Raw genomic sequence first — 8,450 nt, 5'->3', positions numbered from 1 at the left:
ATGTGTAACCTCCTGAAAAAATACAGGAACACATGTAAGAAAAGCACAGGCGGAAACGCATTCAATGTGAAAAGCAAAACAAATATACACATGTAAGTAACACTACAACAAAAATAGTCTTTAGAGACGAAAAGTAATGACGAAATATTTTTTTGTCACAAAATATGTATCTTTTAATGACGAAAATCATATTTCGTCTCCAAATGTATCATTTTTAGAGACAAAAATAAAATTTCGTCACCAATCTAAATCATAATAAAAAAAATAGGTGACGAAATTATATTTCGTCATTATTTATATTTTTTTTGTCATCAAATATTTTCCCGCTAATATTTTCGGAGGGCGCCAAAATTAATAGATTTTTAGTGACGAAAAAATTTGTCACAAATTATAAAATTATTAATGACAAATATATTTTTGTCACCAATAATTTGGTGATATTTTAATATCATTTAGTGACAAAACTATTTTTGTGACCAATATTTTTATTTTTGGTGAAGATATAATTTTGTCACCAAAATATAATTTGGTCACTAAATATTTTAGGGGGAAATAAACATGTTTTGTTACAATCGGTTCCTCTTCTCAATCACACACAATCATTTCTCGGTTCAAACCTATTTCTCACACACACACACACACACACACACACACACAGACGTTATACACAGGGCCCTCACAGCCGCTGCTCACATTGGATCAACACACCGCCGCTCTACCATTTCCGATAGCCCTCACCGCCGACAGCCCTCACCACCGCCGCCGTTAGCCCCTCCTTTCCTCACCGCCGCTGCTGTGCAGATCGAAGAACACCGTTGTTAGTCTCTCTCTCTCTCTCTCTTTCTCTCTCTCTCTCAATGCTTAAAGGCTGTGGGTGATTTTGCTTGTTCATTACTTTTTAATTTACTCAAAATGGAAATTTTATGAGTGTTTTGATCAATTCGATGTAAAAAGAAAATGAAATTTTGCTTTATTTTATGTGTTAGTTTTGATTTGATCCCTTCTGGCATTAGGGTTTAGTTGGAATGTCATTAAATTTTTTGCAAATTTATTTACTTTAGAGGTTATCTCTACTGATATCTGAGGCTGTGGGTGATTTTGGTTGTTAATTACAATTTAATTTACAGGAAATTGGGGTTATGATTATGGGTGCTTCGATGGATTTGACGGAAAGACTTGTGTTTCAAGCCTCAAACTGTTTGTTAATCACTTGTGTTTCCCTTTTGTTTGATATATGGTCATTGAAAATTAAAGACTCTCTTGCTCTAGTACACAAACAGTTTGAGGCCGTCATGCTTGGATACAACTGCCATATGCACCCGTGAACCCACATCCTAATTCCTCATTTTTGCTCGGCAGGTGTCTTAATGATAATCAGTTAACTGGGAAAATCCCAAGGGAGCTCACTGGTATTTCCAGCTTGAAAGTTGTGTAAGTGAAAAACCTTAGTGTTTGAATTATTAGTACTAGATTCATTGTGACTTAGTGTCAAGACATCTGAATGATTTTGCAGAGATGTCTCAAACAACTTGTGTGGAACAATTCCTACTACAGGTTCATTTGAGCACATCCCATTAAACAAGTAAGGTTTCCTTGATTCATATAGTTCTGCAATTTATTTTTTCTTGAAGTTCGTTGAACTCTCTCCAACAGGGAGGGAAAAAAAGAAGGAAGAACTTTAACTCAAACTCAAACAAAAATAGGTGATTGGAATGTTTACCATGTAAGTCTACTATATTGGCTCTTTCCAGAGAATCTAGGAGATAAACCTCATGGGAACATTTTCTATGTTATTCAAGCCTCATTACCTATCCAAAAAAACAAAGGAAGAAGAAAGCTTTTCTAGATGAAAGTGAATTGTTAAGTTATATAGTGTGCCTTGTAGTGATAGAAAGTGTCATCTATGGCACATAGCTTCCTTGTTTTGCAGCCAAGTGAGCATAATACATATGCAGATATTGAAGCTGTGTATAAGTGTCATGTATCTTGTGAAGCGTAGATCATCTGTTTATCTATACTATTATTTTGATTGAAAGATTATGCATTTTTTTTTTTGGGTCTAATTAAATGGTGTTTGTGTTGACTGTGTGCAGAACATTGACAAAATCCCATATGTTAATTGTCCTGTGCTGATTATTCATGTAAGTATGCAATTTTCAACATTTTACCTTTTAGAATTACTTATGGTAATTGAAGAACCATTCTAATACAGTTTTTAGACAATTAAGCCATTGTATAAGCGAGCATGAAACTCTTACCTTCTTTATCTGCCTTGCTTCTTTGTTTCTGTGTTTTTGTGGGTACATGTATATGATCATAACCACGGACTTGGATGACTAAGATCTTATGACTTGATGGCTATAGTTGAGAGTTTTCCATGGTATTTGTCACATCCTCTCTAAGATACTTAACTGGTTTTAGAGAGAGATCCTCAGAAGAAGACAAATCCAAACTATAACCAAGACACATGATGTCCAAATTAGTTCTTAGTATTGTGACTCTTATTTAATTGCTGGTTTCTGAACTTCGGCTTAGGTTAGGACACTTTTAAACTTCACTATTTCATCATAAAATGTTTGCACATTATAAATAGAACCTTGATTGTACTGTTATCTATTATCAGTTTCCATACTTGCTTTCACACTAGTAAATATTTTCTAGTTGTACTGGATGTGGCATTGATAGTAAATATTAGTGATTTAATCTTAACCAACTTTTTGATTATTTTTCATCAAAAATTCTTACCAGCGTTATCAATTGGACTAAAATTGACACAAAATTTTTATAAAAAAAAATTAAGAATCAAAATTGAGCTAATTAAAAATTTAAGGACCAAAATGACACAAGAAATAAAATGCAGGAACTACCAATATAATTTGTCCTTTGGTAAACTATAAGAAATGTGATAAATGCATTTTTGTTTCATCCCAATAGTGCTTAAAGCTTCACCCCGACTAATCTTCGGATATATGTAATTTCCCATTTCACATATACCAAGTAATTATCGAGCCAAAACTCTGAAAGTAACTTCAAAGGTGGAGTGAGGAATGAAATTTTAAACTATTGGTCTACCCTAAATGTTGGAATACACGACATCTCTCATAAGAGTTAGAAAGTCTATGAGAACTAGTAAATTAGTTTATAATCAGTGAACTGAACGTAATCAACTTATAATCTTCTTCTAGTGCATGAGCATGACACTAATTAAAGAACTTTTGGGAAACTATAATAAATAGTGTAATACATCATTCACATTTTGTCCTTTAATGAGGTGGAAGATAGAGAGAATAGAGAGAGGAGTGTAATCCCCCTTCACATGGTCCATTCCATATCATTAGAAATGGATTGGAGGTACTCAATTAGAACTGCCAAATATTTTTCATCAAATATATAATAATCAAACTTATAAAATCTTGTGCACTAGTGCATGCATGCATGGGTATGGCACTAATTAAAGTGAACTTTTGGGAAAACTACAAAGAGATAATAATATAATATAATGGCAATAGTTTTGAAGGTGATTGAAGCATATATAATAAAACAAAACTTAAGGGCCACCACCACCACTACCAAAAATAAAAAAGAACCAAACAGGTTTGTAGTGTTGGAGATATTAGTAATACTCACTAATGGCTTAAATGCTTAGATTTGTTGTTAATATGATATGTGAGCAGGTAATAGATTTTACATATAAATTTCGCTATCTACTCAATAATAATATCTTCTTTATGAAACGTGTTGAGCATATAAATAATAAAATTGCCGTTCAAACTTTAGACGAATTAGTCATTAATTGATATAACCCTGAAGTTTATCTGTCAATTTCTAATTGGTTTTGCGTCTATGGTATGTTGTCTACAAAACTCTAAACTCTCTTTTCACATAAAAACAACTACTTTTGCTTTTAAAAAACAAGAATCTGGGGTTGGTCGGTCAGGCCGGAGTTCCATTCTATTGTGTTTTCTTGTATGTATTTGAGGGACTAGACCATATGTTATTTGGACTTGTGTGATTCTTATTGTAGACTTTTTTTTTATATTTAGCTAAAGTTATTTGCTGTTTTTTTTTTTTGGTATGATGCTTCAGGTTGAATCCTCCAAATATTATTACAATAAGTAGGTTTACAATTCATTGATTTAAAAGTTCATATATAAGGTATATATGTTGAATTTACCCTCCTCTATTTTTATATTGTGTTTTCAAGTTTCAGTATAATTTGAAAATCAAACCAAACTTGAAATTTGAAAATCAAATTTGAATACCAGAGATAAGTAGTGTTTTGTTCTTTCTAACACTTAAACTTGGAAATATGCCATTGGGCTCTAAAATCGTGAAACAACTATGAGAAGGCCCGGGAACACCTCGGGAGGGACCGATGTAAGTTGTGTAAACTTACGGAACTAGCATGAGACTCTTTGTTTGAAAACTATTTAGAAAAATGTACTTTTCCAACACTTAGGCTTGAAAATAGGCCATCGGGAGCCAAAATCATGTAACAACCACGAGCTGGCCCGGGAAACACCTCAAACACCTCGGGAGAGACTAAAGTAAGTTGTGAAAACTTACGGAACTAGCACGGGACTCCCGGTTCGAAAACTAAGTCCAAAAATGCACTTTTTCACACTAAAGCTTGAAAATAGGCCTTCGGGGGCCAAAATCGTGCAACAGCCACGAGACAGCCCCTGGAACACCTCAAACACCTTGGGATGGACCAATGTGAGTTGTGGAAACTTATGGAACTAGCACGGGACTCCCGGTTTGAAAACTAAGTCCAAAAATGTATTTTTTCACACTTAAGCTTGAAAATAGGCCTTCGGGGGCCAAAATCGTGCAACAGCCACGAGACAGCCTGGGGAACAACTCAAACACCTCGGGATGGACCAATGTGAGTTGTGGAAACTTACGGAACTAGCATGAGACTCCCTGTTCGAAAACTAAGTCCAAAAATGCACGTTTTTACATTTAAGCTTGAAAATAGGCCTTCGGGGGCCAAAATCGTGCAACAGCTATGAGACGGCCTAGGAAACACCTCAAACATCTCGGGATGGACTAATGTGAGTTGTGGAAACTTACGGAACTAGCACGGGACTCCCGGTTTGAAAACTAAGTCCAAAAATGCATTTTTCCACACTTAAGCTTGAAAATAGGCCTTCGAGGGCCAAAATTGTGCAACAGTCACAAGACGGCCCGGGGAACACCTCAAACACCTCGGGGGGACTAATGTGAGTTGTGGAAACTAACGGAACTAGCACGGGACTCCCGGTTTGAAAACTATGTCCAAAAATGCACTTTTTTACACTTAAGCTTGAAAATAGGCCTTCGGGGGCAAAATCGTGCAGCAGCCACGAGATGGCCCGGGAAACACTTCAAAGACCTCGGGATGGACCAATGTGAGTTGTGGAACTTACGGAACTAGCACGGGACTCTCGGTTTGAAAACTAAGTCTAAAAAAGTATTTTTCCACACTTAAGCTTGAAAGTAGGCCTTCGGGGGCCAAAATCGTGCAACAGCCATGAGACGGCCTGGGGAACAACTCAAACACCTCGGGATGGACCAATGTGAGTTGTGAAAACTTACGGAACTAGCATGAGACTCCCGATTCGAAAACTAAGTCCAAAAATGCACTTTTCCACACTTAAGCTTGAAAATAGGCCTTCAGGACCCAAAATCGTGCAACAGCCACGAGATGGCCTAGGAAACACCTCAAACACCTCGGGACGGACCAATGTGAGTTGTGAAAACTTACGAAACTAGCATGAGACTCCCGATTTGAAAACTAAGTCCAAAAATGCACTTTTCCACACTTAAGTTTGAAAATAAGCCTTCGGGGGCCAAAATCGTGCAATAGCCACGAGACGGCCCGGGAAACATCTCAAACACCTCAGGACGGACTAATGTGAGTTGTGGAAACTTACGGAACTAGCACGGGACTCCCGGTTTGAAAACTAAGTCCAAAAATGTATGTTAAATTCTATATGTTATGGATAAAATAATAATTGTCTAACTGACATTTTTTTTTTTTGTGTTTCATTTTTTTGCAGATTCGAGATTTGATATGGACGTGTTTGGTAATTTGGAGGGCCGATGATAGTTCATTTTGTGTTTTTGTTCATATTACCTTACATGTATTTTGGTTGTGCTGTAAATTTTATATTTTTATTAGTATTACGGGGCATGTTTGGTAATCTGCCCTTGATATTTTATTTTTGTTGATATTAGTAGACATGTTTTTTTGTTGGATATTAGGAGATGTGTTTGGTAATCTGCATACGGTTGATATTATATTTTTGTGGATATTAGTAGTTTTTTGTGGATGTTAGGAGACATGTTTATAATCAGCATGCAGTTCATATTGTATTTTTGTGGATAGTGTTAAAATTCGATTATGATGTTTATGAAAATGAACAGATTTTTCTATTGGTTTGTAATAGATATTTTATTGAACAGGTTATTGAAATGCGCAGGGAATTGTTACTGAAAAGAAAAAATTTCGAAAGAAAATAGCACACCTATTTTCAAAATTTTATTAGTGACGAAATAAAAAATGTCGCTATTAGTTTTCAAAAAACATGACGAATAATTTTGTCACATTTGCTGAGTATTTTGTCACTAAATTGAAATATTTGGTAACAAAATATTTTTTGTCATTGAATAATTTTCTTTTTTGTTTATTTTAGTGACGAATTTTTTTGTCACCTTAATCCATATCATTGGTGATGAAAACTTTCGTCACTAAAATATATTTGGTGACGAAATATTTCGTCGCAAAAAATAATTAAAATAAAATATTATTTAGTTTTGGTGACGAAATTGGTGTTTTAGAGGACGAAAAATTTAACATTTGGAGATGAAACATTTCGTCACCAAAAATGAAAATAGGTGACGAAACTGTTTTTCGTCACCAGGTACTTTTTGTGACGACGTATAGGTGACGAACGTGGTGACAAATTTTTTTCGTCACAGATCACTTTAGTGACGAAATTTTGATGTTTGGAGACGAAATCAGTTTGTCACCAAAGGCCCTTTTTGTTGTAGTGTAAAGCACACGTGAAAATGCATACAATGTGTAAAGAAAAAAAAATATACACATGCAAGTAAAGGACACGTAGAAACGTTTGCATTGTGCATAGAAAAACAAATATACACATGTAAGTAAAGCACACGCAGAAACGTATGCAATGTGTATAGCAGGAATGAACACATGTAAGTACAGTGAGCGCGCTAATGCAATCAATGTGTAACCTCCAGAAAAATACATGAACACAGCTAAGTAAAGCACACGCGGAAACGCATGCATTATGTGAAGCAAAACAACTATACACATGTAAATAAAGAACACTCGAAAACGTATGCAATGTGTATAGCAGGAATGAACACATGTAAGTAAAGCGAGCGGGCTAACGCAAGCAATGTGTAACCTCCTGAAAAATGCATGAACACATGCAAGTAAAGCACACGCGGAAACGCAAACAATGTATAAAGAAAAACAAATATACACATGTAAGTAAAGTACATGCGGAAACGTATGCAATGTGTACAGCAGGAATGAACACGTGTAAGTAAAGTGACTGCGCTAACGGAAGCAATGTGTAACCTCCTTAAAAAATGCATGAACACATGTAAGTAAAGTACACATGGAAACGCATGGAATGTGTAAAGCAAAATAAATATACATATGTAAGTAAAGCACACGGAGAAACGTATGCAATGTGTATAGCAAAACAAATATACACATGTAAGCAAAGCACACGCAGAAACGTATGCAATGTGTATAGCAGGAATGAACACATCTAAGTAAAGCGAGCGCGCTAACGCAAGCAATGTGTAATCTCCTGAAAAATGCATGAACATATATAAGTAAAGCACACGCGAAAACGAATGCAATGTGTGAAGCAAAACAAATTTGCACATGTAAGTAAAGCACTCGCAGAAACGTATGCAATGTGTAAAGCAGGAATGAACACATGTAAGTAAAGCGAGCGCGCTAATGCAAGCAATGCGTAACCTCCAGAAAGATGCATAAACACAGGTAAGTAAAGCACACGCGAAAACGCATGCAATGTGGAAAGCCAAACAAATATATACATGTAAGTAAAGCACACGCGGAAACGTATGCAATGTGTATAGCAGGATTGAACACATGTAAGTAAAGCGAGAGCGCCAACGCAAGCAATTTGTAACCTCCTGAAAAAAAGTATGAACACATGTAAGTAAAGCACACGCAGAAACGCATGCAATGTGTAAAGCGAAAAAAATATACACATGTAACAAAAGCACACGCAGAAACGTATGCAATGTGTATAGCAATACAAATATACACATGCAAGTAAAGCACACGCAGAAACGCATGCAATGTGTATAGCAAGAATGAACACATGTAAGTACAGTGAGCTCGCGAACGCGAGCAATTGTGTAACCTCCTAAAAAATGCATGAACACAAGTAACTAAA

General features: G+C 35.7%; 1 long non-coding RNA gene across 2 annotated transcripts; it reads left to right on the top strand.

The window, feature by feature from the left end:
• The first annotated feature begins 670 nt into the window (after positions 1-670).
• Positions 671-6,297, top strand: LOC114315024 (uncharacterized). 2 transcript variants are annotated; one of them, XR_014328839.1, is made up of 6 exons: positions 671-817; positions 1,128-1,197; positions 1,360-1,431; positions 1,514-1,582; positions 2,094-2,141; positions 6,042-6,297. It is a non-coding gene; the product is annotated as an uncharacterized LOC114315024 (long non-coding RNA). The 2 variants fall into 2 exon arrangements; XR_003647639.2 differs by lacking the exon at positions 1,128-1,197.
• The last annotated feature ends 2,153 nt before the right edge of the window (positions 6,298-8,450 follow it).

This window comes from Camellia sinensis, chromosome 5 (assembly GCF_055761805.1).
Source record: "Camellia sinensis isolate YWXY chromosome 5, ASM5576180v1, whole genome shotgun sequence".
NCBI lineage: Eukaryota > Viridiplantae > Streptophyta > Magnoliopsida > Ericales > Theaceae > Camellia > Camellia sinensis.
This window is presented reverse-complemented; position numbering and strand designations above follow the sequence as displayed.